This window comes from Rhinatrema bivittatum, chromosome 4 (assembly GCF_901001135.1).
Source record: "Rhinatrema bivittatum chromosome 4, aRhiBiv1.1, whole genome shotgun sequence".
Taxonomy (NCBI): Eukaryota; Metazoa; Chordata; class Amphibia; order Gymnophiona; family Rhinatrematidae; genus Rhinatrema; species Rhinatrema bivittatum.
In genome coordinates, this window is record NC_042618.1 from 435,276,609 (window position 1) to 435,286,629 (window position 10,021).

The following is a 10,021-nucleotide window of genomic DNA, read 5'->3' on the forward strand; positions in this document are numbered from 1 at the left end:
CGAGAAGAGGAAGAGGCCCACTATCAGGGCCCACCGCGGCCCGAGAAGATCAGGGCCGCTGCAGAGCCCATCCTGTGGCGACCCGTGAAGAGGAGGCCCAGAGGTGAGGGTGTGTAGAGTGTGTGTGTGTGCGTGTATGAGATGAGTTGAGAGATTGTGTGTGAGAGTGAGGACTTGAATGTTTGCAGACAGCATGTGAGAGCCTGTGTGTGTGTGAGAGAGACAGCATGTGACAGTGAGAGCCTGTGTGTGTGTGTGAGAGAGAGAAAGCATGTGAGAATTAGAACCTGACTGTGTGTTTGAGGGAAGAAGATGGAGAGAAGAAACAGAAAAAAAGACAATATAAAAGGAATTGGCAAAAAAAATAAGAAAGGGAAGGTGGAAAAAAAAAAGCCTGTGACCAACCAATTAGAAAACAAAGATCAGACAGCAAAGGTAAAAAAAAAATAAATTACTTTTTAGTGATTGGCACATGTAATCTTTGGGAATGTGCAAGAATAGCACTTTCTCTATGCGGATCTCACAATGTACGAGATCAGCATGGAGAAAGTGGAAGCCCACGGGGTCTGCACAAAGGAGGCAGCAGAATGGGCTTCAGTGTCAGTAGCAGCAATCGGCACCTCCCCAATAGCCATGCGGCAGCAGTGACAGTGGCAGCAGAGGAATGAGAGAGGTTCTGAGGTTGCTGGCAAAAGAGAGGGGGGTCTGCCTTTAATGTGTGCATGTGTATGAATGGGACTCTGCCTGGGGGTGTCTGTGTGTGAATGCATGGGTGCCTGCCTGGGGGGTCTGTGTGTGTAAGAATGAATGTGTGCATGCCTGGGGGATTGGGAGGGAGTGGTGTGAAAATGAATGGGAGCCTGCCTGGGGGTCAGTGTGTGTGTGTGTGAGAATGACTGGGAGCTTGCCTGGGTGTGTGTGTTTGTGTGTATGTGAGGGAGCCAGAGAGTGTGAGAGCATGAGTGTGTATGAGAAAATCCAAGGGAGTAAGAGTTTGTATGTGGAGGGGGAGAGAGTGTCTTAGAGCCTGAGAGTGTGTCAGTGTCAGTGAGAGCGAGAGGGTATGGTGGATATAAGAGCATGAATGTGTATGTATGTGACAGTGTATGTGTGAGAGAGAATGGACATGTGAGTATGTGTGAGAGAGAGAGAGAGGATAACCTCCTAATCCTCAACAATATCAGGGTGACTGGAAATCAAGAGCTCCCACAGAAGGGGACAGCATTTCCCACAATCCGCCCCTGAGCTAGATGGTGTTCCAACTCAAGCATTAGTGGACTCTGGGAGTATAAAAACGCTCATTCGATGTTGCGCCGGAGGTGGACCCTTGGGCCGAGGTGGGATTGACGCTACCCATAGGAGGGATCCTATGGGTCCCCACCATCGACAGGCAGAGAGGGCTGATGGACAGAGGCTGTCTGGCGCTTCACCAATACCAGCCCTTGTTCCCCGCGGGTTGAGCCTTTGGGTGTCGGGGCCGGCTGGACTTAGCTGACCTCCGTCAGTGGACATCGATGGGTGGATCGAGGTCAGCCCAGAGGCAGCAACTAGTGTAGGTATCAGTCTGTACTGGACGAGGCGGAGTCCCGGAGACCCAGGAGCCAATAGGAACACAGTTTGACAGAAAGCGCCTGAGCAAGAGCAGGCCGAAGCCTGAATGAACCCGCGTCCAGGACAAAAGCTGAAGAGGCATCTTTAAGCAAGCTGGGATAAGGGCTGGCAGCAATCTGGAAGCAGTGGCAAGCAAGGCTGAGGTCTAGACGAGGAGAGCGTCAAAAGGATGGTCAGACGAAGCAGAAGTCCAGGGCTGAAGAGAAGCAACTGAGTAGTCAGGCAATGCAGAGGTCCGGGGCTGGAGAGAGGCAACGGAGTAGTCAGGCAATGCAGAGGTCAAACCAGGTCAGCAATCTGAAGAAGCAATCCGAAGAAGAAATGAAGAAACAGGAACAAGGAAACAGGAATGAAGGCAATCAGGATCGGGAGCCAGGAACTGAAGAGGCAACGAGCACTCGACTAGCGAGGGGACCTATTGCAAAGGTAATTTGAGAGAGCGGAGCCCGGGCTTATATACTGGAGCTTTGCCAACATCATCATCCAGGGCCGCGGCCAGGTTCCCGCCACGGGCCCTATTTAAAAACTAGCTGTGCGCGCGCCTAGGGAGGGGCGCCTAGGGAGGGGCTGGTCAGGACGGCGTCTCTCCGCGGGCCACGTGGAGAGGCCCGACGCAGAGCATCAGCAGAGGCGGAGGCACCAGGGGCGGCCTGAGGACGGAGCCAGCGGTCCACAGCCGCCAGAGACGAGGGACCAGATGCTGGATCACTTTGAAAGAGGTGAGGGGGCCAGCCGCAGGTCTGCCGTGGCAGGCGCACGTAACATTTGAAGAGAGTTAGTGAAGCGAATTCAGGTTGACTATGATTGAGTAGTAACCTTGGTATGCATCTACAGGGACCATCAACAGTATCCGACAGCCGGGTACAATCAAGTCAAAATTGAGGTGAGAGTTCTTCCTTGGCTACTCTACCCTGTGATCATAGGATGGGACTTTCAAACTTCAAGGGTCTCTGGAGCCAGTTTTCAATGGGGTCGTCCAGCCACAACCATGAAGATGTGGACGTTCCAGAACTCTTTCCCTTGGAGGGCCCTGATCTCTTTCTTAATGACTCTAAGACGCCTAAGTCCCAGAGGCAATGCTGCTAATTTAGAGGCAGCCAGGGAGGAGATTTTGGGGTTGGGGGAAGGACAATGCCCACCCAGAATGTCTTATCTGGCCTCTTTGAGTGGGAAAATGGGGGTGACTCAGGGAGCTTTAGGCGGGCCCAGAGGGAGAATGAGTCCTTTAAGTGTGCCCAGAAGCATATACAAAGGATGGTCGAGCATACCGTTTAGCACCCGTTTGGCCGCACGTTTTCGAAGTGCTATTATAACCCCTTAAGAGCGCGTCGAAAACGTGCGGCCAATCCCCCGAAAACTCATAGCACTCATCACATGCAAAAGCATTTTGATGAGCCTATTAGTTGCCCGGAATACTGAAAGTGAAATGTGCGGCCAAGCCGCACATTTTACTCTCAGAAATCAACGCCTGCCCAAGGGCAAGCATTAAGTTCTAAACAACCCGGAAAAATGTACACAAAAGCAGAAAAAACTGCTTTTCTGTACACCTTCCGACTTAATATCCTAGTGATATTAAGTCGGAGGAACCTAAAATTAAAAAAAAAAATCTGCCCACCGGTCAGTGGGTTAGAAAAACGGATGCTCAATTTTACCGGCATCTGTTTTCCTAATCCGTAGCTGTTAGCAGGTTCGAAAACTGAAGCCGGTAAAATAGAGTGTTGGTTGTCAGACCCGCTGACAGCCAACTCTACTGCTAATAAGGAGGCACTAGGGCTACGCTATTGTCCCTAGCGCCTCCTTATTAGCACGTGGCTTCATTTAAATAGAGAATTGCGCGCCCAGGAGAGGTACCTGGGTGTGCGTTGGGAGAGCAGGCGCTCAACACGGAGTGCCCGCTTTCTTGCGACTTTTACAGTATCGGCCTGTATGTCTTGCATTTTAGTTTTAGACTTAATGCATGTTTTTGTTTTGTGCTGGTGTTTATTATGCCTAGTCTGTGTATGTTTTATTGTTCCTTTGTCTTATATTTTATTCCCTGCTTTTAGGGGGGAAAAAAAGCCTATAAATTTTGATTTGATTTTATCCTGACCAAAAAGAAAAAAGTTGTTTCAGCCAGCTTTGTTGCTTGGTGTTCAAGAGATATCCTTGCAGGGTATATTAATAGCTTGCAGCTGGCACTTGTTCAGTTGGCAGTCTTACATCTCTAATGTTTTTATCAGTTTCTAATGGATCAAGTGCAAATGGATTTTCTTTTGCCATCATGCAGAATTCATTACACCTTTTGTTCAATTCAACATAAATTCCACTTGCTCTTTGGATTTGAATTTCCATATGGTGCCAGTCCATTTAAGTGCATGTGGAGTGCTAAAATTGCAGAAACTCAAACATTTCCAGCTGACTTCAATGAGTAAATTGTGCCAGTGCATGTTTTGTGCTTAACAGTAACGCTTGCAGTTGGCTTTCTGAAGCTCTGGAGTAAAGCTATAATTGGGGCAAGCAAATGTACTTTGCATCCCTGCCCCCTATTCTGTTCTGTTTCTTTCTCCTTCCACGCCATTTCCTTTGATTTTCAGTCCTCTCACCCTCCTCAGGTGATAGGAGGAGAATGTCACTCTTCTGGTTTTTCAGCTGCTGTCCACACACAGTTGTATTTTTTTTTTTTTTTTTTTTTTAAATAGTCAGTCAATAAGGTAGCTAATAAGCAGTAGGTAGTGTGTTTATTTTTAAAAGTCTGCAGAACTGAGTGTTCTGCAGACTTTTAAAAGAACTGAGTGTTTGTATTGAAAAAAAAACACCCTGAAAAAGTAGCCAGAAGCTAGAAATAAGTTAGGAGCAGTGTATACCTAAGTAAAAAAGTTGAATAGTTCAGCTCAGTTACTCACCTTGGAAAGGTGTTGAGGTAGTGTGATTGGGTTTGAATACGGACCAACATTTGTTAATCAAGAGAGCAGTGAGTCACTCTGGCTGACTAACTGAAGTTAGACTGTTTGTATTTCCCAACCCACCCAGAGCTCATCCCTTAATTTATAGGCAGGTGCCACTTTCACAAAAAAAAACAAAAAACACATCAACAAAAACTTTATTGAGAATTCGATCAGACCCCAGTAGGCCACTACCAGACACATAGTGAATTCACTAATACATTTAAAGGGCGTTAGACACATTCCTACTCCCATAGCAACCTAAAACTTAACTAGGAACTGATCAAAATTGAGATGAAGGCAGCAGCAAGAGGGGGGCTTCCCAGTCTTTTGCATAGAGTGTCACATGTATGATTTTTTACCCACCGGTGAGAAGTTGTACATGTGCATGCGATGCAAAGAGCTGCTGGCTCTCAGAGAACGAGTCCGATCTCTGGAGGCTAGAGTGGCAGACCTGGAGGAGCTGAGGCAGACAGAGAGGTATATAGATGAGACCTTCAGGGACATAGTAGTCAAGTCCCAACTTCAGACTGGCAGCCCTGGTGCTGCCTTGGAGGAAGAAGGTCTCATGATGGGAGAGCACCAACCAGATGCAGCAGGAAAGGATCCTGTAGCAAGGACCTGCTCTCCAGGTGATGCATTGATCTTTCGCACTGAGGATATCTCCCCAAGGCCTACTGCCCAGGAGGGAAGGGTTAGGTCGGCTGTCATAGTTGGTGATTCGATTATTAGGAATGTAGATAGCTGGGTGGCTGGTGGGCGTGAGGATCACCTGGTAACATGCCTACCTGGTGCGAAGGTGGCGGACCTCACGCGTCACCTAGATAGGATTTTAGACAGTGCTGGGGAGGAGCCGGCTGTCGTGGTACATGTGGGCACCAACAACATAGGAAAATGTGGGAGGGAGGTTCTGGGAGCCAAATTTAGGCTCTTAGGTAGAAAGCTTAAATCCAGAACTTTCAGGGTAGCATTCTCTGAAATGCTCCCTGTTCCACGCGCAGGTCACCAGAGGCAGGCAGAGCTCCGGAGTCTCAATGCGTGGATGAGACAATGGTGCAAGGAAGAGGGATTCAGTTTTGTTAGGAACTGGGGAACCTTTTGGGGAAGGAACCTGTTGCCAGAGGATGTGGTTAGTGCAGTTAGTATATCTGTGTTTAAAAAAGGATTGGATAAGTTCTTGGAGGAGAAGTCCATTACCTGCTATTAAGTTCACTTAGAGAATAGCCACTGCAAATAGCAATGGTAACATGGAATAGACTTAGTTTTTGGGTACTTGCCAGGTTCTTATGGCCTGGATTGGCCAAAATTGTTCAGAGTAGTTAAATCACAAGCAGATTGTGATAAATTGCAGGAAGACCTTGTGAGACTGGAAAATTGGGCATCCAAATGGCAGATGAAATTTAATGTGGATAAGTGCAAGGATGCATATAGGGAAAAATAACCCATGCTATAATTACACAATGTTGGGTTCCATATTAGGTGCTACAACCCAAGAAAGAGATCTAGGTGTCATAGTGGATAACACATTGAAATCGTCAGTTCAGTGTGCTGCGGCAGTCAAAAAAGCAAACAGAATGTTGGGAATTATTAGAAAGGGAATGGTGAATAAAACAGAAAATGTCATAATGCCTCTGTATCGCTCCATGGTGAGACCGCACCTTGAATACTGTGTACAATTCTGGTCGCCGCATCTCAAAAAAGATATAATTGCGATGGAGAAGGTACAGAGAAGGGCTACCAAAATGATAAGGGGAATGGAACAGCTCCCCTATGAGGAAAGACTAAAGAGGTTAGGAATTTTCAGCTTGGAGAAGAGACGACTGAGGGGGAATATGATAGAGGTGTTTAAAATCATGAGAGGTCTAGAACGGGTAGATGTGAATCGGTTATTTACTCTTTCGGATAGTAGAAAGACTAGGGGGCACTCCATGAAGTTAGCATGGGGCATATTTAAAACTAATCGGAGAAAGTTCTTTTTTACTCAACGCACAATTAAACTCTGGAATTTGTTGCCAGAGGATGTGGTTAGTGCAGTTAGTATAGCGGTGTTTAAAAAAGGATTGGATAAGTTCTTGGAGGAGAAGTCCATTACCTGTTATTAAGTTCACTTAGAGAATAGCCACTGCCATTAGCAATGGTAACATGGAATAGACTTAGTTTTTGGGTACTTGCCAGGTTCTTATGCCCTGGATTGGCCACTGTTGGAAACAGGATGCTGGGCTTGATGGACCCTTGGTCTGACCCAGTATGGCATTTTCTTCTGTTCTTACCCCTCCACAGCAGCTCTTCTCCCATCACCGCATCCCAAACCTCTGCTGGCAACTTACATTGCTCTCACACCAGTCTGGAGTACTAGACCAGGGCTTCCCAAACCTGTCCCGACGATCCCACAGCCAATCATGTTTTCGGAACATTCACAATAAATATGCATGAGATAACATTTACATATACTGGGAATTTCTTATGCATGCTAATTGTGTATATCCTGAAAATATGACTGCTGTGAGGTCCCCAGGATACGTTTTGGGAAACCCTAGTCTAATATTCCAGACATGTGTGAGAGCAATGCATTCGGTCTGCTGTAGCTGGGGATGTGGCAATGTTGCAGAAGACTGTAGGCAGGTCTCTGATTTTCTACTTCATTGCTAGTTAATACCTTTATTCAGTTATGGCTTCACTCTATGTGCTTTTTGTATTGTGGCACTACTCAGGGCTTGAATGTGGAATAGCTTCCACTTCCTTGTGAACAGAGTAGTTTAACTGTTTCTGGGCTCTTTGAGGCTCGATTAGGAGGGACACAGTGTACCTTCTTTGTTGCTGCTCCAGCTTTGTAGATCAAGCTTCCTCCTACTTACTATTAGAGCCCAGAAAGACTATTACAGTTTTAAATGAATGTGAACAGAGTTTTGTAGTCCATTCCAAACTAAGTTCTAATGTATATTTATTTAACCATTTAGGTACTGTAAAATCCACTGCTTTTCATTCAATGCATTTTATAACTTAAAACATCAATAAAATCCCATGTTAAAAAAGATAGCACATAATCAACCAAACAAAACTGGATATCAAAATTTAAACAAAAACAACAAATTTCACCATCGAACTCCATATAAATCAATAAAGGCATTAAATTTCTCCTTAAATTATAACTCAGACAAAACATCAAAATTATATTACAAAAAAAAAACAAAAACCTTAAAATGACATTCAGACTCCAGACATTTGTTCCTAAATTAAACAATATTAGGCTGATGTCCAGACTTGTCGCTGTTAGTTTGATCCAGCTTGGCATTTCATATGCTGTCATGTGAACCCCCACATGGGGATGGGAGAAGGGGTTAAAGTTTGAGCAACTATATATACACCTTTCAGACTGGATGTTAAGGTCAAGATGGTTTATTGGGTCCCTGGAAGCTAAAAACTGGGGTGAAATTCTTAACATGGCCAGGCTTCTGCTGAGTAACAGTGTGCAAAATTCTGAAACCACGTCGCAAATATTTTGGAACAATAAAATGCTGAGGACAGCATGAACCTGGGTTAGAGTAGATGCCCATTATTAGCTGGCCTGTCAGGAGAACATTCCCAGTATAAATGGATCACTCCAAGATTGTAAGAGTGCTTTTTCTAGTTGGGGGATTTTTTCAGCATGTAGTTGTCATTGTTTTTAGTTGTTGTGCTGTTTCATGATGGAAGGATTTCCTTTGGCCCCAGAAGACATTTTCTGTGCCCCCCCCCCCCCCCCCCCCAACCTCCATTGAATGACTTTCATGTTCATGCTGTAGTCTCTTTATTTATTTATTTTGTTTCTGGCTGTCTGTTCTGCTTAGCTCCATAACTACAAGAGGCCAGCTCTTTTGCCGTGTCCCTAGTGGGAACTCTCTTGGTAATGGGGAAGGAAGGCAGCAGTTGTCAGTGAGCGAAAATTTGAGCAATGCACTGACATTTATATTTATAGTGAATCCCTTTTATATTTTCTAGAACTTTTTTTTTTTTGTTGGCATGTAAGGAGCACTTTAATGGTGACAGCTGGTTTGAAATACTCCCCAGTGCTGTATAAAGCTAAAATATAAAACTTACTTGCCTTGTGAAGGAGAAACTGACTTCTAAAGTTATTATATCAAAATGGTTGTTTGTGTTTTAGAAAGGGGGTATCATGCCCCATTTACTATCTAACCTTTATGTTTTGTTTTGTTTTTTTCATTTATTCCAATTTCCATCTTTGCCTTGAGGGATAATGTCTATTTAAAATCAGAACACAATGTGCAGGAAATGTCTGAAAAAATAAGGTCACCAAAAATATCAAACAATGGCATCAATTTTGATTAGGGCATAGTTTCATTGATTAGATGAAAAAATAAGGTGCCTTGCTGGGTCAGATCAATGGTCCTTCCTCATTATCTTGCCAGATGCAGAAATCTAAAACTTTACACTCATGTCCCTCTTCCCAATATACAGGCCGATGCAGTAAAATTCGCGGGTGAGCGCACAGGCCACTCTCCTGTGCGCACGATTTAGTTTGTAGATGAGGGCCCGCGGTAAAAAGAGGTACTAGGGACACTAGCGCATCCCTAGCACCTCTTTTTTGACAGGAATGGCGGCTGTCAGTGAGTTTGACAGCCGACGCTCAATTTTGCCGGCATTAGTTCTCAAACTCACTGACAGTTACGGGTTCGGAAACCAGACGCCGGCAAAATTGAGTGTCCGGTTTTCAACCCACGAGCTGATTTTAAATTTTTTTTACTTTTGGGACCTCCGACTTAATATCGACATGATATTAAGTCAGAGGGTGTACAGAAAAGCAGTTTTTACTCTTATCTATGCCCTTCTCCATCACCAACTCCTGACCGTGCTTTCCACCTTGCACATGGTAAGCTTGGAACAAACTTCCTGAGTTGGTGAATCATGCTCCCTTTCTAGCCTTTTTCAAATCCCTGTCTAAAAACCCACCTTTTTGAGACTGTTTTTAAATCTGATTATCCCACTTACAGCCATATTGATTTTAACAATTTTCTTAATAAATGAAATTCCAAAAGTCTCTTTTGCCCTGTAAATTTGTCTTGATTGTAAGCTCTACCGAGAAGGGACTGTTTCTTATATCTTTTTCTCCAGAGTTGCCTACGTTGAGTAGCAATATAGAAGTGATTAATAGTAGTATTTGTCCCCAACTTCTTCCAGTTTCTCCACTGGTTCTCCATCTCTTAGTAATTCATGTGCTGTCAAGAAATGTATTGTTAGTCCAGCAAAAAGGCATCACAGTATATGTTTTTTGCTTGCTAACCTTTGTTTCTGTGCATCAAATATTTGCAGTCTGCCAGACTCCTGTTTGATGCTTACATTCATTTCCTCTCATGCATCTCTGGTGCTCTTCCCTGGTTTCACTCCTCACTAACCGTCTTTCTATAAATGACACAATCCAGTTTTCAACCTTTGTGAGATGGGATTCACAGTCTAAGGGTCTTTTTTTCACAACTGCCCATCAACTTTCAATT